General features: G+C 36.3%; 1 long non-coding RNA gene across 1 annotated transcript; it reads right to left on the bottom strand.

The window, feature by feature from the left end:
- Nucleotides 1-17,351: 17,351 nt before the first annotated feature.
- LOC108535587 (uncharacterized) lies at nt 17,352-18,683 on the bottom strand. Its single transcript, XR_001887278.1, has 3 exons — nt 18,311-18,683; nt 18,107-18,183; nt 17,352-17,516 (listed from the first exon to the last, which is right to left on the bottom strand). It is a non-coding gene; the product is annotated as an uncharacterized LOC108535587 (long non-coding RNA).
- Between the last annotated feature and the right edge of the window lie 2,363 nt (nt 18,684-21,046).

The following is a 21,046-nucleotide window of genomic DNA, read 5'->3' as shown; positions in this document are numbered from 1 at the left end:
ATATGAAGCAAATGTTAGAAAGTTACTTTAAAAATACAAACAGAAGGGATTCCGACATCTGAAATTGGAAGAGAGAAAAACCGAGCTTCGTTAGAACCAAAGATGACAAAAAGAGAAGTGACAACGCTGAGTGAAAAGAAAGAAAGGAAACCTTATTTCCACAGGGAATAGAAAAGATTCTAAAAGAAAACATTTTAACCCAGAACTAGAAAGTAAAACAATTTCTACGGTGGTGAACGCTGGTAATTATCCACTCGTTAATTTTTTCTCTCATTCTTTCTCAACCAAGAGAACCCCAAATTTATTCTATGCAATACTGTGCCCACGAAATGTTGCATTTTTCAGGTCTCCTTGTAAATAGGGTTGTCCAAAGTGATGTGGCCGTGAAAGCTGGTATTGCTGCAGTCACCATATGACAAGATGACTGAAGATGGAAATCGGTGCCAAAATGTAGTTAAGCACAAAGAATGAAACTGAGTTTCTGATAACCATAAAGGCCCTCATCTTCACTCTGGACTGGCTGCTTCTGGCATTTTACATGAAAGGAAGAAAATCTCTCTTAATTTTTTTTGAAAAGGAGTATGTGCAATAATTTATAACCTTGTTTCTTTCTAGTAGGAAATAAAGACTGCTCATCTCCAGTAATGTTTCTGTCATCCTTTTTTCAGTCTAACATTTTAATTTTTTTGACCTAATATGTAGAAAACTCTCATGACTTTGCATATGTGGTTTGAATTAATGAAAAAGAAGAAGAAAAGCAAGGGGTAAATATTGAACACACAAAAGAGAAGGTGATTTTATGTAAATATCTTTGTAAAATAACCAATGAAGTGAAAACACTTCAAATTCTACTTACTTTTAAATATCAATTTTCAGATAGTTTTGTATGTTTCAAAAATCCAAAATTCAGTTAAATGCACAGAACTTTATTCTGATAATGACAGTCTATTGACTGAGATCACATGGGAATGAGAAATGTAATAAAAAAGAAATGCTTAGATTATTGCTAGAAAAAAGTACGCATAAATGAGAAATATTTGGACCTAGATGTACTACAGTACAATGTGTTTCTAATTGTTGAAAATCATCACTGTGCAATATTTAAACTTAAACTAAGAATGCTTCATTTCTAAACTTGGAAAAACTGATTTCAAGTGAATAAAATCATCTTCAAAATTGGATATAATGTTCAATATTCTAAGTTCAGAAAGAAGTTTTAAACAGCAAGGCATTTAATATTGCCATCCAGATACTATTCTGATCTGCTGATGTGGAGTTTACTACTGACGTCAATCAGAAATTTGCCTAAGTAGGGACTGATGAATAGAGTATACTTCCTTTCTGGATTTCTTCCTCTATCCCGAAACATAACAGGAAGGTCATCTGTTTTAGAACAGAAGAGTATATGAGTAGTATAAAATGACCTTGAATTATGATCTCTTCTGACATCTAATGTGTAATATGTATTTTTAAAATCTAGGAGCAAATATATAAAACTACAGGTAAGTGATAGACAAAAACTGAAAGAAGGAAGAAAACTTGTTTTTAAATAACAGTGTAACTCAATGCAAGTACTAGGAAAAATATTTGTATCTAAATGTGATATAGTTCTAACCAAGAAGCAGAGTCATTCAGTCTCGAGCAGGTTTGTGAAATGTATTTCAGGAGCAAAGAAATTATCAAACAAATGTACTCCACTCCTGCCCCACAATAAAACTAAATGCAATAGCAAGATAGCTCAGCAGATGCAATGTGAGGTTGCCCTGCATGTCAGGATTACAAGACAGTGTATAACTCTAGCCAAAATCCAAACTTGTAGGCAAAGCATATTTGCTGTCCGTCAAACATAGGCCCATGGTTGCCATAAATACTTATCTTCATCTCTCACTGGCTACCTGCCTATCTTTAATTTCAGGCCCTTGAAATTTTATCTCATTAAGTATTAAGATACGCTTGTGCTCTCCTATTTTTAGGGCTATTTCTCAAAAATGTTCTATTTGTATAATACATCAAAAAAGAAGACAGAGTGGCTGTATGTTTCTTCCCTTTGTTGGGATATTTGGAAGGAAGGGAGTGGAGGTTATTTTGGGCAAGAGTTTGTCTCTGGTCAGCTGAAACACATCAGTGAAGTAATTTCTATTTACGTCTTGGCTTTGTCACTCAGTCTGTAATAAGCTAGAACTGTCAAACAGAAATCAGAACACAAATCAGTAATGGTTGCCAGAAAAAAAGAGACAGGAGAAGAAAAATTCGATTTATAAGGCAGGAGGGAGTGGTCAGTGGTCACTTGTAGCACAAGCCAACAGTTTCATCAGAAGTTTGGGTCAGTGGACACTATACACTTATTCAAAAATCCTGTAGCTTACTTAGGGAGAGAGCTTATTAATTATTTAAAATATGGGGACAGCTGTATTGTTCTCAATCTGATTCTCAATGTGAAGACATTAAGAGGCAATGTGGGTGAGTAGGACAAGATAGAGGCACTTTCTGAAACAATTTTAATATGCATTGCTCACTTCACTTTGAAATCAGCTGAATGCTAGAATGTCAACAGTCACAAACTTATATCTCCTTCATGTTTTGACAATGTTCAGTGATCTAATAGCACCAAGTTTTGCAAACTCTCCTGCCTAAATGCCAATTCTGCATATTAAGTTAGCTCTGTCTCAGTAGGGGTGTCAGAATCTTGCTGATTTTCACTCACTGAAGTGTAAGACTTGCTTCAATCAATCAGCAACATTCTCAGCAATTTATCCATTCCGTGTAAACTGAAACAAGATAATGTGTCCCATTTTTAAAGTCTGGTCTATAGTCATCATTTTAAAAAGTATAATCTGGAGGCTCAGTCCCTTATCCTTCTTCTGAAGATGGACAGTTTATCTTGAAATGACTTTTCCCTGGACAAGATCAAATGCCCATGCTAAAGCAACTTTCCCATCATCTGCAATCTGCTTCATGGGATAAATAATACAGACACAAAATGTTACTGTTGAAGAAAACCTTAAAGATCACCTGTGACATTCATTGCATGTCACCACTGAGAAAACAGAACTCTGAGAAATTAAGTAACTTCCTCAAGAACACAGCACTTTGGTGCCAAAGTGTGGCCTCATACCCAGAAGTCTTGATTACCACTCAGTCCACCATTCTTGTTGTCACACCTACAAATGTTACTGGAAAACATGAACATCAATACTTCTCTTTTTCAAATTCTCTCTTTACAATTTTACTTCATTTTACTTTTTCTTCAACTCGGAATGTGTTGTTTTAATACATCAGTTCCCTTTCTTGGAAATGTCTGTGCTAAAGGCCATGAATAAAAAGGTATTCAGATCTGACACATCCCAAATAATGAAGCTGCTAACCTACATTACCATCTTATACTTAATAAAATTAATTCGCCCATGTAAACCTTGAGTAGGCAAATTTACACTTAGAACACACAGAGAACCATATTTGTGACATAGATAGATAACTATTAACTCCTTTTAAACTTTCAAATGCCTTAGGATGTCAGAGTAAAAAATCTGAAAACTGCAGCTCTAATTCAAATGAATCAGGGTAGAGCAGATGGTTGAAGAAGGAACACAAGCAAGAAGGAAATCTCCTGTTCTCCCTTTCTGATTACTTTGCCCACAGAGGAATAACGATTCAAAGAAAATCAGTAATCATGGCGGATGTCATTAGCATATTCCCAATAAGGGAGCTTACATAAAAATTCCCAGAGAAAATGAATGACTACTTACAGATCAATGTGCAAAAGGCGCTCATCTCCAGCTGCCTCCCTTCTCCCAAAATGTGAATGATTTAAGACTTAAAAATTGAAGTTTGTAAAGTTATGGGCAAATACTAAAGTTTGTTTAAGCAAATAATGAAGATTATTACAAGCACAATAGAGCAGGCATATTTTCAAGTTTGTCAGTAATTAGTAGTACCTAATGTTTCACATTTCTAATTACATTCCATTTGGGCTGTAACAAAATCCAAAGACTTATTAAAATATTGAATAACCCTCTCCCTCTCATCTCTTCATCATGGCTGATTAAGCAAACTGCAATGAAGCACCTTTATTGTTTTATTGTGAATCCATGGGGTAAAGTGTGTTTTTCTCCCTCTTAATTGATGAGCAGAAATCACTGAAACAGCACATCAACTCTATAGAAAAACTTGCATAAAACAATTTTAAAAGTGGAAAAATTCCAACTCAAGTAAGTAGGAATTTAACATGCTTTTGCTGAGAAAATATTTCGGAAGATGGGCTCTTACTAAATGCTGTGCAAGAAAATGACAGATGCTTACTTAAAGTTATACGGAAGACACCTGATGAGTTTGTCATTGGTAACCATTTCTCATTGCTCTCCTGTACAGTTTCTAGATTTCTAGTTCTGGAGAGGATACAAACATCCATTGCTGTTTGTCAAGTTGAATATTTAACCCTCAAACACAAGACAGAAGAATTCCCTTTTATAGGAAGAATAGCAGTTACCAAATATGCAAACACCTTTATCAATAATAAATCTCCCTCATAAATTAACCATGAGACACAATATTGACAGGTCTTCTTGTTAAATAGAGAAGAGCTAGGTAATGCCATCATTGATTAGACCAGTAGGAAGCAGATGGCTAAATAACACAATAGGAAATGTCACAATCGTTTTAATTTTATTATTGAAACCCAAACTTTCAGTGGCGGTAGACAGATTGTCTTCATTTTTCATCTATAAAACAAGCATCTTGAACATTTTATCAAAAGAACTTTTCTTACACTGGCATTGCAACCAATAAAACCTTTTATGCATGGCAAGTTGGCAGAAACTATTAATAAAATGTCTGTCAACTGCAAATCGCTCTTTTTTTCTTTAGCAAAAAAGGGGGAGAAATCATTAATTACAGTTTCTGTCACACACAAAAGACACTATGATTGTTCTGATGTCTTAACAGCCTGAATTCACCTAGTGACCACCTCTTCTGTGGATTTGAAAAGGGATGGGTCGTCATCCATCTAAACAAAAAGCTGCAGAGCTCGCCGAACACATTGCCTGTGTCTGCCTGGGCAACAAATGTGGTATTTTAGGTTGACTCTGAAAGAAGATTATGAATATGGATAGAATGCAAATACTTCATCTATCTTAATCAGAATACAGGAATTCAAGCTGTTGAGGAAAAAAAAAAAAAAAGACCTTAGAATTCCCATACAAGGAAAGAAATTTTATAGTACTTATTGAATTTAGAAGACAGAGATTAGAAATGAACTTAATGAATCTGTTCATCAGGAGGCAAGCAACAGACTTAGCAACAAGTGTAGATCAATTATCCTGATGACAAATAAATATAATGAACTTTCAAAGTGGGAAACAACTGTTTAACACAATTTAAGAAGAAAACAATGTATTTTTTTTTCCTTTTCTGGGTTTGCTTTGTCCTTCCCTTTCTACCTGATTATTTTTTGCTTCTACTAACCACTTAAAAACCCTTTTCATTTCCCTGAAATGATCTTTCCTCTCACAAGCTCCACATAATGGAAAAGAAAGAGCACAACCACATAATTTCTGTAACCAAATATAAAGAGAACAAAAGGACCAGGAATGACTTATATAGGTTCCTCCTGAATGTGCAACAAGATTTTTTGCAATAACACTGTGTAGAAAGCTGCCAGTTTTCTTTATTATTTCTATTTATCTGCTCCAAATATGTCAACAAAAAGGTCTAGATAGCTGAGTTCACCTGTCTTGGTTCCCCATTTCCTTTCACTTTTAATAAATGCATTTGCTCCAGGCGCTAGCATATTGAAATGCAAGAGGTTTCTTTGTTTGTATATTTAAAGAGACTTTTCAATTTAGTGAACTTCTTAATATGAAGACTAATTACAACACATCCATGTTGCTATGGTTTTTTTAAAAAATATGGACTGTAATTATTTTATGAGGTTCATTCAAGGATGTCTTTATGCACGGTGGGATATTTGAGGAGATGAAATAAGTCTAATCTTATAGAACAAAAAGGCTTTATAATAATCTACAAATCTAAGAAGATAAGAATAGTTATAGATTCTTAATCTAAAGTTTATTACAAGTTTCTGTTGTGATATATCTAGATTCAAATCCTAGCACTACCTGTTATGAGCTGTGTAACTTAATCAAGTTGTTTAACCTTTCTGTACCTCAATTTCCTCATCTGCAGAAAGAGGAAACTACTGATAGATACCTCATATAAGAAATGAAATGATGCAAAGTATGTGAAGTATCTAGAACACTACTTGGACAGAGGAAATGTTATGTAATTGTTAGCCATTATTAACTGGTCTATTTTTGTTTGATCTAAAGCCAAAAGTGAAAAGATGTGAACTGCTTAAGAATTCAAAGGCATACAATAGATCACTACTCATTCTTGACTGCTGACAGAATAGGTATAGCAAAAATTTGCGGTGGCTCATGCCTGTAATCGCAGCACTTTGGGAGGCTGAGGCGGGCAGATCACGAGGTCAGGAGATCAAGATCATCCTGGTTAACACGGTGAAACCGCATCTCTACTAAAAAAATAAATAAATAAAATAATATAAAATGAAAGTAGGAACCCTCATCATGAATGAGCTACTGTGAAGGACTATGCCATTGGTAGATGGATGGTAAAGAAGACAGTAATGTTGGTACTTATCAAGTATGTGTTGTTTTCTCTCAGAACAAATGTCTGCAAAAATCTAGCAAGTATCATGAAATTGTTACAAAGTTGGAATTCAAGGTAAGAAGTGAACATGCTCTTTCTTACCGTACATATGCATATATTAGATACACATTATTTATATATACATATATATGCCATCTTTATAATATTTGTTTTAAAAAACCCTATTGAGTAGAATTTTTTATTACCACTGGTTAAAAATGTCATGTCACAAGAATCTGGCAAGCATTCAGAACCATTTAATCTTTCATCAAGGCTTAATCCGAAGAGGTTTATATCTCTTTTGTGCATTGTCAAGTACCCACCACAATTTGTCTCCCCCATACTGGACCGACAGATTGAGCGAATAAGCAAAAAGCCAGAACAGTTGAGTGTAATTGCAGTGTCAGCACTGTTAACTGTATTTATGAGAAGAGAGTTAACACTATGACATTAATAATTTCATCAGATTACACATGTTTGCTTGACAAACAAGCAAGCTATTCTCTTTAAATTATCTGTGACTAGTGCTGTTTTCAGCTGGAGAACAGCCATGAATTCCAGTTTAAAAAGAAAATAAACTCACCAAAACACCATTCAACTTACATTGTTATGTTTGGGGGAAGAAAAAAAATTAAGTCTTTAAATATTTGCGTTGAGCCAGACTTTATAAATCCTGGTTTCCTGTCAATAAGAAAGAAAAAAAATGGTTAGGAACGTACAATAAAAAGGAAGAGCCAGGAAGCATAATAATTGTGTCTTACTGCACTGTAGTTCATAAATAGCTTCAGGCAGAGACACGAAGTCTTTTAGTTTGCCTTGACTTTTTAAACCACTAGATGCTCACCTGCAGTGGTTTCTGTGATTTGTGGCAGCTTACCAAAGGCACAGGAAAATAAAGACAGTTTGTTACCCTCTAATTTTGGAGGGGCATAACACATGAAGCTTGTACAGCAATCTCTTACCTACATATTTCACTCCACAAGGGGAAACAATAAGAGAGAACATGACATGTATTAGAGAAGTAAATTGCAATGTTATACTCTTTGGTCCAATAAACCATTGTGGGCTGTCATGCTCCTGACTACTGAAGTGTTGTTTTATGCTACAGCTTAATCAGCTGGGTCTAGGCTCTGCTTTTGCAGGCCAGTGCCTTAGGCAGCATAAATGCTGTGATTCACACACGTGATCACAGAAGCCTATATGGTGAGATCCACACAATCTGCCATGTAAGTTATTGGCCTGAATGATGGATCTCCTTGCAGTTAATTTAGAAGATAGAATGGGACTTGAACCTGGTTGTTAAAATTATCACAAAACATTGGATCACTTGTTTGTCTTATTTAATAGGAGCATCTTGCTGGTGTTGGTTCTAACAAAGGTAATGTTTCATCATTTGAGCCTAGAATCTATGCCCTTTTGAGAACCCCACAAGCAGGAAGCATCTGTATTTATGAAGCTTACGTGAGACAGCATGATGTGAACCTGAATGCAAAAAGTTAAAAGAGATATATTGATTCCATCACTAGCAAGCCCCAAAACGAAAGCTTACCACTGCTATAAACACGTGCAAAATTGGGTGTCAAAAGAAAGTATTTGGCTTACTTGTTTTAGTCATTCAGATAGCCTTTTTATATTCACTTTCATTATTCTTGTGACAGTGGGTATTGTTAATATAACAAAACCAAGAGAATGATAGTGACACATTTTATATTTACATGTACATATGTGTATATACCTAGATAATCTCTGTTTATAAATATATATAATATTACTATGCTTTCTTGAAAAAATTAATAGTTCTGTTTAGAAAGAATGAATGATATATCCTTGGACTGAAAAAGAAAAAGAATCTTAACTCAGTGTCAGTCACTTAGGAATCATATTGCCAGAGTTTTGTATGGAATGAAGAGGATAAAGTATTTACAAAACAAAAAGATAAAACACATTTCCCCACTAAGATGGCTGTTATTAAAACCAAAAACAAGTGTTAGCAAGGATGTGGAGAAATGCGAACGCTTGCCTGTTGCTAGTGGGGATGTAAAATGGGAGCAGCCACTGTGGAAACAGTATGGTGGTCCTGACAAAATTAGACCAAGAACTACCATATGATCTAGTAATTCCTGTTCCCAGTATATACCCAAAAACATGGAAAGCAGGGATCTAAATAGATGTTTGTACCACAGTGTTGATAGTGGCATTATTCATAACAGTCAAAAGGTGGAAGTAACCTAAATGTTCATCTACAGAGGAATGGATAAACAAAATGTGGTATATACATACAAAGGAATGTCATTCCTCTTCAAAAGGAATAAAATTCTGACCCATGCTACAACATGGATGAACTTCGAAGATATGCAAAGTGAAATAAGCCAGAAACCAAAGGACAAATACTGCAGGATCTCACTTATATAAGAGGTACCTGGAATATAAGAGGTACCTGCTTAGAGTTGCTGTGACTTGAAATTCCATTTTGGTGAGAGCTCGCATTCTGTTTTGCAAATGTGTTGTATGCCTTATAAAGTTTGTATCCTGGTCCAGTCATCGAGGCACAGAGCATGTTTCCACATTAACATCATTTATAACAGCAGGAGGCTGAAACCTAGAATTGAGAAAAATCTGAGTTTTATTTAAAAAAGCCACAACAAGTTTTTACTTTCTTATATCTACCTCAGCTTTTGTTCTTTAAAATGGGATCAATGTCGTTACATAATTTTCATTAAAATCATGTAAAAAGCACCACACTGTGCAAAAGATGGGCCTAAATGCTCTGCAAAGATCATTGCACATAAATCAGACTCTTTCCCTCTACCTGTAGGAGTTTCTGTTCCTGTTCTCAAAGAGACAGACTGGTGAGCATGCAGAATTACAGGAAATGCAGAGAACAAAATGGGCAGAGCAACCAAAACTGTGGTGTTTGCATCAAATACAGGTCAAGAGTAAGCTTATTTTCCTATGAAATTAAAGAACATGATGAAACTGGAAAGAGCAAGTCAGACTGGTAGCACCTTTTTAAGCCCAAGAAAGGCTGCCTCATTAAATATTAAGAATTTGGAGGAAAAGGTGGATTTACACTGATAAAAGTTTCATTTAAAATTCCATGAGGTCAATAAATTACCACTTAAGATGCCGTTTCCCAAAATGTGTCCCGAAGAATGCTTGTTTTAAATGAGGGTCGGGGGTAGAGGGAAAAACTCCTGTGGTGCAATTGATTTATGCACTGTATCTCAGATGGAGTTTGATAAGAAATGTTGGCCAGGCACGGTGGCTCAAACCTGTAATCCCAGAACTTTGGGAGGCTGAGGTGGGACGGATCACTTGAGTCCAGGAGTTTGAGACCAGCCTGGACAACATAAGGAGGAGACCCCATCTCTACAAATAATTAAAAAATTAGCCAGGTATGTTGGTGCACACCTGTGGTCTCAGCTACTCAGGAGGCTGAGGCAGGAGGATCACCTAAGACCAGGAGGTTGAGGCTACAGTGAGTTGTGATGGCACCACTGCACTCCAGCCTGGGTGACTGAGTGAGACCCAGTCTCAAAAAAACAGAACAAAACAAAACAAAACAAGACAATAAATTATTGAGCTACCAAAGGCCCTGTTAGCTCCTGCAACAAAAAAGATTGCTGAATTTAGCTTAGTCCAGTCTTTCCAAACTTGTTTGACCTTCAACCCCTTTCCTCTTCCTCTACACATTCATCTACATAACAAATGTCCAGAGGGCCTCCTCCAGGCCAGTCACTGTTCTAGGTCCTGAGGATTCGTCAGTGAAGAAAACAAAACTCTTCCTTGACAGACTGTGTAATTAGGAGGAAACAGAAAATAAACCAATAGATAAATCAAACCAGAAAATAAATCTTTTATATAATATATCAGAAAGAGTGCAATGGAGGAATATTTTTTAATGGCAAGGGGGAAAAGTTGCTATTTTAGAGAGTGTGATCAGGGAAGCTTCTCTGATAGGATGATACTTGAGGAACAGGTGAGATATGCTGATTTGGTCAATTGCTGGAGGACCAATGGAAGCCCCAGGGAGTATGACAGCAATCACCACCTAGAGAGTGAGCCCCTCAATGCTTTCTCCTGCAGAGAAGGAGACTTAATATTGATAGAAAGTTCTACAAGGCGGCACTAGCATTAAGCAGTTCTAATAAGAGATTGATTTTACCAGTGCAGATAGGGAAATTGCTCATCCTCTAAAAGCAAATTAACTCTTCGGGGCCCCTAGGGTGTTATTCATTTACTAATTTATTTACAAATTGTTTGCTCCTTGGCCTCTAATTAGTGACATTTTGCATGGTGACCACATGTTTTGGAAGTGTGCTACTCTCCAGTCCTCCATTTCACATTATATGGTGGCCGTTTATCTCGCTCCTCAAGAGGGAAGCAGAGCGAGGGAGCGGCTGGTCATACCTCATTTGTCATAATCAGAAAAGGATTCATCAAGCTGCTGAGCCACATTGAGAGGAACGATGATAGGGGACTGGCATGTTTGCTGCCTGATTCAATTCTTGATTTCGTAGGAAGGGGCTCCATTGATGATTGTTGTAATTGAGATATCCATGATAGAATAATTTAGAAAAGGTAGAACGTTTATGCTACCTTATACTACCTAAGGACACATCCCATTTTCCATTCCCCTGGTAGAAATATTTTCTGCTTCTAGAGCCAGCTACATTGTTTGTTGGGTTCTATGCAAAATGAAAACGTGAGATTCCCTTATTTAAAGACAGAAAACAAAATAGTGTTAAAGGTCCTAAAATAGAAAACATTTCTTTTTTCTTTCCTCCCCAATCTCCTTCTCTTGACTTTATTTTGCGTTTTATTTGCTATTTAACATTATTCTAAGAAAACATTTAAGTTATTAGCATGAATTCTATCACTCGGCTTTATATTGTGCAATGCCAATTTCAAATGCAAATATAAGCATTTAAGGCACATGGAATTACTGAAATAACACAATTCTTATTACATAGCTTGTGTATGCATATGTATTTTATTCTCACCAGAACAGTGAAAACCCTCCACAAAACTTAATTGTTTTTGTCTGACTTCTTGATGCATGCATGTTCTACCTTCACTTTCTATCTTACTGATGAGTCAGGAAGACCTTAAAGGGAATAGAGCTGTGTGTTGCCTTATATTTTAGTTACTTTCTATGTTATCATCATCACCCCGACCTCAGTCACAGACATAACACACCGACATTGCACTCACTTTGAGACTCACTGACCTGCCAGTCATTACGGGTCCGCCAGTGTGCTCATAAGGCATCACAAATGTTATATGTGAATGAGGAGACAAGGAACAATAGACGCATATATTGCATGTGTCTCCTCTGCTCCTGTGCATGCTCTATTGTCCCATTAGACTTCACTAACAAACACAAGTTGAAAGAGAAAATGATTAAGGATTTCAAGGTAGTGACAGCAATGCATGAAAGTAAGTGCCAGGCCCTACCTGCATGAGGCCCTGTGCATAGGGTACATGCCCATGAGGCCAGCTCTGCCGTCTTTTTACAGAATACATAATAGGAAACATAGGAATCACACACGAGGGTACTGCCATCTCATAAAGAATGTTCTCAACACTGTTCCTTCATTAATTTTCTAAATGTGCCCCTGACATAACCTTTAGAGGGTGAAATGTTTACCAAGAATATGTATTATTAGTTGGAAAATAGCTTCAGGACTTGGTTAGAACAACTAACCTCAGAAAGTCCCCAGCCCACGTGCCCGTCTTTTTTAGGTTCAGTTCAAAGAACTGTTGATCCGCTAATGGAATGGCTCATCTGTCTTTGAATGTATGCAGTATCATAGCTCATCTTTCCCTCTTCTTATGCTAAAATCATATTTTGATTAAAGTCACTGTTCATCCTTCCTTTCAACCACTGACACATTCCTTGTGCATCAAATCCCTGCTTTTCAGAATGATTAAAATCTAGAGTAATGGAGTATGGTACTTCCACTGCTAAAATGAATTGGAGATCAATGCACAAAAACACACAAAGACAACAAGCCTGCCAGTAATTCTGACACCCCGTTAACTGTATCTTAGTATCTGGTGGCCTTTGCTTCTCCTGGCGACAATGTAGCCCTCATTCTGCTCAAGACATACTGTCTTCCATTCATGGAAAATCACTTACAATCACTTCGGAAAAAATACCTAAGTGATACCGAAAAAAAAAAAAAAAAAAGCTGTTTCCTGGCACATTCCTTCTACCACTCTCTCTTCCATCGGACCTTCTATTGACCTTCTGCCCTATTCAGATCCATGTTTTGTAACTGATGTGGAATATGCAGCATTTTGACAGACTGTTCGTACAGATGTACTGTAAACCTGGTGCCTGCCTGCATTGTGGTAGAAATCATATTACCAGATTCCTAACAAGAAGGCTTACGATGTTAGAAACTGTTAAAAACATGAATGAAAAAAGGTCCCTTCAAACAGAGCCTGAGGAGCTAGTTTAAGTAACAAAGCCCTGTTTTCCATCTTTTATGTAAAGCAAATGGATTAACAACAACTGGCACGAAACTGAGCTGACACTCTGACTCGCTGTGCCAGGCAAGCGCTCTATTGAATTGTTTGCACCAGCCATTTCTTGTGTGCAAACAGGAGGAACTTGTTCAGGCAGCAGCCACTCTGAATGGTTTGTGAGGATTTAGTGAAATACATGCTCAGGACAGCTTTCTTAATCCTTGCAAGTCTGCCCAACAGAGGGAATTCCAGGGTGACAGATGAAGGAAGCGTCCAAGTCTTTCACTGAATACAGTCAAGTCCAGAAAAGAAAGTTGAAGGGACTTTGTTATATGTTTACTTTATGCTCATCCAACAAATACCGTTGTTAGGAAAAAAAGTTTGATGAATGATGGTGATAAACAGGCTGGTACTACCCACTGATTAAAGTGTCATGATGCCTCTTTAGAAATCAAAGGAGTTATCTTGCTAATGAACTAAATTAGACTGAACTAACATTCATGTTAATAATTATTACTTACAGAGCTAGCTGTGTTAGGAGTGATAATGATAATGTGAAAACTGAATATAATAATAATACTTCTCAGGCACATATCCTCTAGGTTAAAGCAAATTTGACAGGAACATGCAAGTACCTCAGTGGCCCAATTTTGAGAAATAGAGGGAATTTTTTCATCGTAAGAATGGCAGATTAGGTCCTAGGTGAGTAACGAAAAGAGGGCTGAAAAACAAAATTCCTTATTAGAACCAGAAGTGTTAACCTAACAAACACATTCATTCAAACTCTTTAGCAAGTGAAATATATATATGAAATACATATGGTACTTCATGTTCCCTTAAAATGAGCCCATGCCTCCACCACCCAACCAAAAAAAAAAAAAAAAAAAAAAACAAAAACAAAATTACATTCTCAAGGTTAGAAATAGAGAAGATATGCATTGGCAATAATATTGATTTTAAAAAAATCTGCTGAAAGATTATTATTAGACATAAATTATAGTTACAGTGAAAACTAGGAGCTGCTTTTAATCCCCTCGGGGATGGAAAGTTATGTAGGGTCCTTTTAGTCATTGTCAAGGTGTAGAAAGAATGAAAAAGACTTTGGTGTATTTCATTATTAGTACACATGAACAGTTTGAACTCTTCATTATTGGATTGTCTTTTTTCATAGTCAGTACCTTTTTCAGGCTCCTTCTAAGAAACTATTTGACAAGGAAAAAAATAGCCTTCTTGGTTTGATACGTGAGTATATACAAGTTCACACAGGTTTTCGCAAGAAAGTAAATGAAGAGCATGGCCTGCAAGCTTAATCATATTAACTCTGAATACAATCAAAGCTTCAATGTTTAACTCTATCTTAGTACTGAATGTGAATGGAAAACAAAGACTATACTATGAAGATATTTCTTAGTCTTGCAGAAAATTTTTTATTAAATACAAATTACTACCTCTCAAAGTAAAATTTACACTATATCTATAACAATATGAAATATCTTATATAGCTACAACCAGATACTTGACTGTTTTGAACATAGAACAAAATCCTCCTAAAATAAGAAATCATAGACAAAATGCCACTGGTACATTGGAGAATGTTGTCTTTCTTTGAATTAAAGCTACAACTGACAAGCCAGGCACAGTGGCAAGCATCTGTAGTTCCAGCTACTTGGAAGGTGGAGGCAATAGAATCCCTTGAGCCCAGGAGCTCAAGGCCAATCCAGGTAACATGGACCTGTCTCAAAAAAAAAAAAAAAAAAGCGCACACACACACACACACACACACACATAGACACATACAAGAAAACCCCAAAGACCAAATATTTCTCAACATACAAATGATTAGCGAGATTAACGATTACCTCTTTAACATGTCAGTTCTCTCAACTATTACTGTTAATAACTATGGGTAACTCACACCTTTATTTTCTTTGTGTAAGGGAAAGAAGTGGTCAAAGTATTTTATTTTAAGTTAGTAATCTCACTTTTTTCATCAGAGTTTTTTTGATATGATTCTACTTTCCACATGTTTCTTATTTGCTGCTTTGTCTTTTAAGGTAAGCAAAGTGAGTCAAAAGCAAATCATGTTTCATGTGAATATTGGACTTTGACACTGTTTGGACCAAATTAGAGAGAAAACAATATTCTGGAAATCATTTTTTTTCTTTAAACACTTACGAAGTGTCGACGTAGGCCTCAGTGAATCAACCAAGCACATTTTTCAAATTATTTCAGTAAAGGGTGAGAAGTTATAAAAACACCTTTTAAAATCTGAACGTTTTATAATAGCGTATTCCAATAATGGAATAATTTATTCCATTATTCCAAACAGTAATGCTCTCTCTTTATCTATTTGTCCCTAATGTATGTCTGTGCAAACTTAGTATGGGTTTTACCTCATCGTGCTAAATGAGCAAATGAGGAGATTTTAAACACGTCTACATTTTAATATGTAAGCCTGTAGCCTGCTATGCACAGTCTTCTACAGTTTATAGTGAGATGTTTCACATCAATTAAAAAAAGATGAGAGAATGGGTTATTTGAAGAGTTTGTTTCCTTGTAATCAACTCTAAAGAGACCAAGGTCATGTAACAGATTTCTTTTTCTTTCTTTCTTACAGGGAGACTATGTGAATGCAAATTGCTTTATTGGTGAAGGGAATTAAAATTATAAAAAGCCGGGCTTAAAGAAGTGCAAAATCAGGGCTGTGTCGGAGCAGGGACAATATAATTGTGGTATGGATTCCCATATGGGACTAAATTATCTAGATTTTAGTAACGTCAGCAGTTCTGTGTAGTTGCTGGAATGCGGCCAATGTGCCATATTTGCTTCATTTTTAAGATGGTTCTGATTCTACACAATGTTAAATATGCAGAAAGCTAAAATTGTTTGAGTATCTTGGTGGCACTTCTCAGATACATGTCTTTGCATGTCAGAAATTTTATTTGACTATTAAACAGGAAGTGACACCAATGTGACTTTATTTTTCTAAGCAAAATGCCATTTATTATCATTTCTATCTAGGCTATAAAATCCTCCCAGTAGGGGAAAAAATGCCCTTTTCTGTGAGTACATATCAAGGTTGTCTTCCTTTACAGTGTACCATTCAGTAATACTGTTTTGTAGCAACTCAATAAAGCTGATAGTTTTTCTGGGTAATTACCCACAGCCCCCCTGCAGGACAAATTAGCATTCATGACCTGAATAATGCTTCCTAGAAAGAGTTCAATGGAATTTACTTAATCAGAATCATTGCTTTCTCTTGGCTAATTTTTTTTTACCTAGTCCTCAACGCCTGCTAATAGCAAATACCTTTCAAGCCAGTGTTTGGTACCTGGTAGAGAAAAATGCAGGAATCTTTAAATTTTGTAATGTATTTGTGAGTCTTGAAAAAATAAATGCATATTTTTTATATCAAGTGTGTGAAAAATTAAGATATCCATCTTCTTTAAAATTTCTAATTAAACTTACATGTTTATTTCTCTTTTTAATGCTTACTGATTTCCGAAAGACAGAGAGAGATTTTCCATTTTCCAGTTATCCCTGAATTGTTTCTCAATTTGTTGAAGACAAAGCTAGAGGATTGGTCGTGATTTTGTGATAGATGCCTGGTAATCACCTTGTATTCTTAGGCATCAAAAATTAGGAGAACTTTGAACAGACAATGAGTGTTGTTTTTGACAATTTGATTGATTCTTACTTTGTTCTTGATGATTTATTTAACAATTTTATGATTTGAATCAAAATATATGAAATGTAGATACTAGGGTATTAGAAGAAAGGAGGAGAGAAAGTAATATTCACTGAGTTTCTACTACTTACAAAACACTCTGTCAAGTAAACAGTATATTTTATTAATTCTTGAAATGGCTCAGTGAGAGAAGGACTAGTATCTCCATATTTTTAAAAGAGGAAAATGAGTTTCAGAAGATACTTACTCCAGGTTATACACTCAGCAATGAAGCAGAACCAAGACACGATCCCCAGACTGCCTGAATCAAAAGCTTATACTTTTTTGTTTTTGTGTTTATATGCAAAGATTTTAGGTTTTTAGGAAGGCAAGAAGAAGAAGTTCTAAACCAATTCCCTTGACTGAATCTTTAATTTGGAAAAGACTTCTAACCTGGAAGAGGAAATGTTTCTAAAATGCAGCTGCGTATCAATGTCTTTGAAGGACAGCTCTGTAGACAACAACCAAGATCAGAGAGGCACAGCAATGGGGCCGTCCTCTAAAGTTTATTTTAGCTTATTTCTCCCCCTTCCTGTCATCTTCTGTGAATCTTCACAACCCAGTGGAGTAAAAGGCAGGTGTGAACTGTTGAGACACAGGCTCCCACAATGGAGCATTACTGAGGGTTGGGAAGTAATCCAGTCAAATCAAGCTGAAGGACAAAAGTGTGAAATAAGATCCAAAAATAACAAAGTAAAAGCAGAAAGGTCCTTTGGGGTTTCTATGCACTTAACTCAGTGGAGACACGGAATTTCTATAGGATGGGGAGAGTTGTCTGGGGGCTTAGTTTGTATAGCAATCTCAGTTTTTACTTAGGTGGTATCGTTGTTTTGGGTTGCATATTATGTTTGTTTAGAGTATATGTTTATTGGAGGTGACTTGGGGTAAGGCTCTCGGAAGGCTCTCAGAGATTATGTGGGGGAAGTTACAGCCCCAGAAAGAAACCTCTAGGCTTTTCCACTGATTCGATTGCATAGTTTGAATGAATTAAAACAGTTCAATACAATTGAAAAGGAAGATTCACTCATTCAGGCCCTTGTGCCTTGCAGTGCTGAACTGAATTGGGTACTTAATTTTCCGGGGGTGCAAAATGGTTATCCCATCTCTAAATCTAAATAAATCAAAATGATTTTCAGTTTCGGGGTTTCAGAAAACCCACAACACATTTTTTGCACAGATTTTCCTTCCAAACACTAGAATATTGCAAGGAAAATTCAATCCATATGTTTCAGACTCACTTACAGTTGTATCAAAATCTTGTGTTGCAATTGACATTTGATGTTCATAAAGTTTTCTGAATGCTTCTTATTTGCCTTTAACTCAGAACATAAAGTTTATTTGTCAAGCTTATAAGTATCAAAAATCCCAAAATATTACATTTGAGTTGAAGACAACAAACTTAAAATTCTGCATCAGGCATTAAATTTAATAAAGTTTTTGTCTTACCATCTTACAGTGTTGTGTACTTGCAGATATGCATATGCCTGATGACATGGAGTACAAAGACACAGTATACTTTTGATTGACATGGTGAGGAGAAAGTAAAATGATAGAAAAACAAGGACACATATTTTTTATTCTGGTATTCCTCTGTGATTTAATATTAGCAGCATATTGTTTATAATTTAATGCAAAAAATATGTGCACTGACAGCCCATATCTAATTTTTTTCTTCTATCCTTCAACAATCTCCATTTAGTTTCTGGCTGGTACTTGGCAGCTCTTCATTTCCTGCCAGTGTGCAGGGAATGATGTATCTTCTGGTCAGTGGGTACCTCCACATCATCACAAAGACAAGACAACACTGGGAGGAGGAAAGGCAAGAGAAAAAAATAAATCATTTAAACTGAAGCATCAGTGTCTTTGGGATGGTTGTATAAAAGAATCTGTATTTGTTGCTATTAATGCTATTTTAGAGGTTTCTAAAATGATTATGTCCCTTTGTTCAAGGCTAATAATGTGGTTCTGTCTTTGCTTAGAACATGATAATGGTGCTTTCCAATCAGAATCAGCTCAGAGAGAAGAATCATATTCCTAAAGAGCCAGGAACCTCAGGAAAAAAAAAAAAAAAAAGTCTTCTGTTAGCACAAAATAAATAACAGTGTTCTGGCCGGGCGCGGCGGCTCAAGCCTGTAATCCCAGCACTTTGGGAGGCCGAGACGGGCGGATCACAAGGTCAGGAGATCGAGACCATCCTGGCTAACATGGTGAAACCCCGTCTCTACTAAAAATACAAAAAACTAGCCGGGCGAGGTGGCAGGCGCCTGTAGTCCCAGCTACTCGGGAGGCTGAGGCGGGAGAATGGCGTGAACCCGGGAGGCGGAGCTTGCAGTGAGCTGAGATCCNATGCATGTTTATTGTGGAAAATAAGAAAATGTTTGTAACTGCCGGGCACGGTGGCTCACGCCTGTAATCCCAGCACTTTGGGAGGCCAAAGCGGGTGGATCACCTGAGGTCGGGAGTTAGAGACCAGCCTGACCAATATGGAGAAACCCCGTCTCCACTAAAAAAAAAAAATACAAAATTAGCCGGGCGTGGTGGCACATGCCTATAATCCCAGCTACTATGGAGGCTGAGGCAGGAGAATTGCTTGAACCTGGGAGGCAGAAGTTGCGGTGAGCCGAGATTGTGCCATTGCCCCCCAGCCGGGGAAAAAAAATAAAACCCCTTCTCAAAAAAAAAAAAAAAAGAAAAAAGAACATGTTTGTAACTAAAAGAAGAAAATATTTCTGAAGCCTCCCTTTCTAAAGATAACTGCTATTTACATTTATCATATGTTCCTTCATTGTATTTTATACAGAAACACTCATGCACTGTATTTTTTATAACTATGAGATTATACAGCACATACTGTCACTGGCAATATAGAGCAATAGAAGATTATGCTATATGTTTTTAAATCTTCTTCTCTTTTGATATGCTATATTTTAGATGGCTGTATGTAGTTCATGGTTGGAATGAAATATTAAATCAAATATTCAAATATAATTATTCAAATGACTGCATGGTATTCCATGGTCAGAATGAACTATTTAATCATCAAAATATTCAAATATAATTATTCAAATTTAATATTTCAAAATTTTAATTTTCAGGCTGTCCCAATACACTGGTTACATAAACAATACTTGAAAATAAGATCTTTCCTTCAAATCTTTGCTAGTGTGAATAATTTTTTCCTTAGAATAAATGCCCATAAGTGAAATAACTAGTCAATGTTTTAAGGCTTTTGAAATATGTTTACAAAAATAGCATGAACTTTACTTTTTTTATCTTTTCAGAATGACAATAGATATATGCCTCTGTTTCTATGGCCTTGACTTGATCCCTGTCAGGATAATTGCAAAAGGGCCAAAAGGTTGGGAATGTAGAATACGGTGGGTGGCCAAGAAAGACAATTACACTGAAGAGTACAAAGGGACTAAAATGCACGTCTTGTTCCAAGACTCTTTGTTTTTTAGATTCCTGCATTTTCTTCCTGCATCTTACCCAACACCCCCATCACTCCTGCAAACTATTACCTGATGTATAGTAGGAGCCCTACATGTTTTCCTTGAATAAGGCTAGTTTTATAGTGAGCTCTGATCATCTGACAAAATAATATTTAATTGTAAGAAATGTTTTCAATAATCATAAAAATTCTTGTAAGTCTAACATGGGCCAACTTCTATTTGGAAATGTAATCTTGTGTGAAGTCCCTATGGAGTGCACAGGAATAATGTGAGTAACTAGGGAGTGCAATCATTCAGTCCCTAGTTAGGAAATGGGTGAGACAGTAAAGCTAAGTGGAAAAGTGTGTAGACCCTGTGGGAAAAGGTCTGAGTTTACCCCCAACCCCTCCATTCACTAACTTTATGACTTTAAGCAAATGACTCGAGCTGCTGAAGTTTCGTGTCCCCCTCTGTCAGGTGCTTATATACTCCACATGCCATCTCATTGGTGGAGACACACTATCTTGCATACAGTGGGTGGTTAATAAATAGTAAATACTTTAGCTATTTTTAGACAGAGAAGATGCAAGGTATTCACTGAAGGCTATTTTTAAATGTCTTTAGCCCATTTCAGCCAGAGGTCATATTAAGAATCATGTTCTGCTACAAGTAACAACAAAAAAAGAGTAGCTTAAACTAATAAGTCTTATTTTCTTCACCTACATAATTCCACACCCAGAGGTAGACCTTT

This window comes from Rhinopithecus bieti, unplaced genomic scaffold, assembly GCF_001698545.2.
Source record: "Rhinopithecus bieti isolate Rb0 unplaced genomic scaffold, ASM169854v2 scaffold_13184, whole genome shotgun sequence".
Taxonomy (NCBI): Eukaryota; Metazoa; Chordata; class Mammalia; order Primates; family Cercopithecidae; genus Rhinopithecus; species Rhinopithecus bieti.
This window is presented reverse-complemented; position numbering and strand designations above follow the sequence as displayed.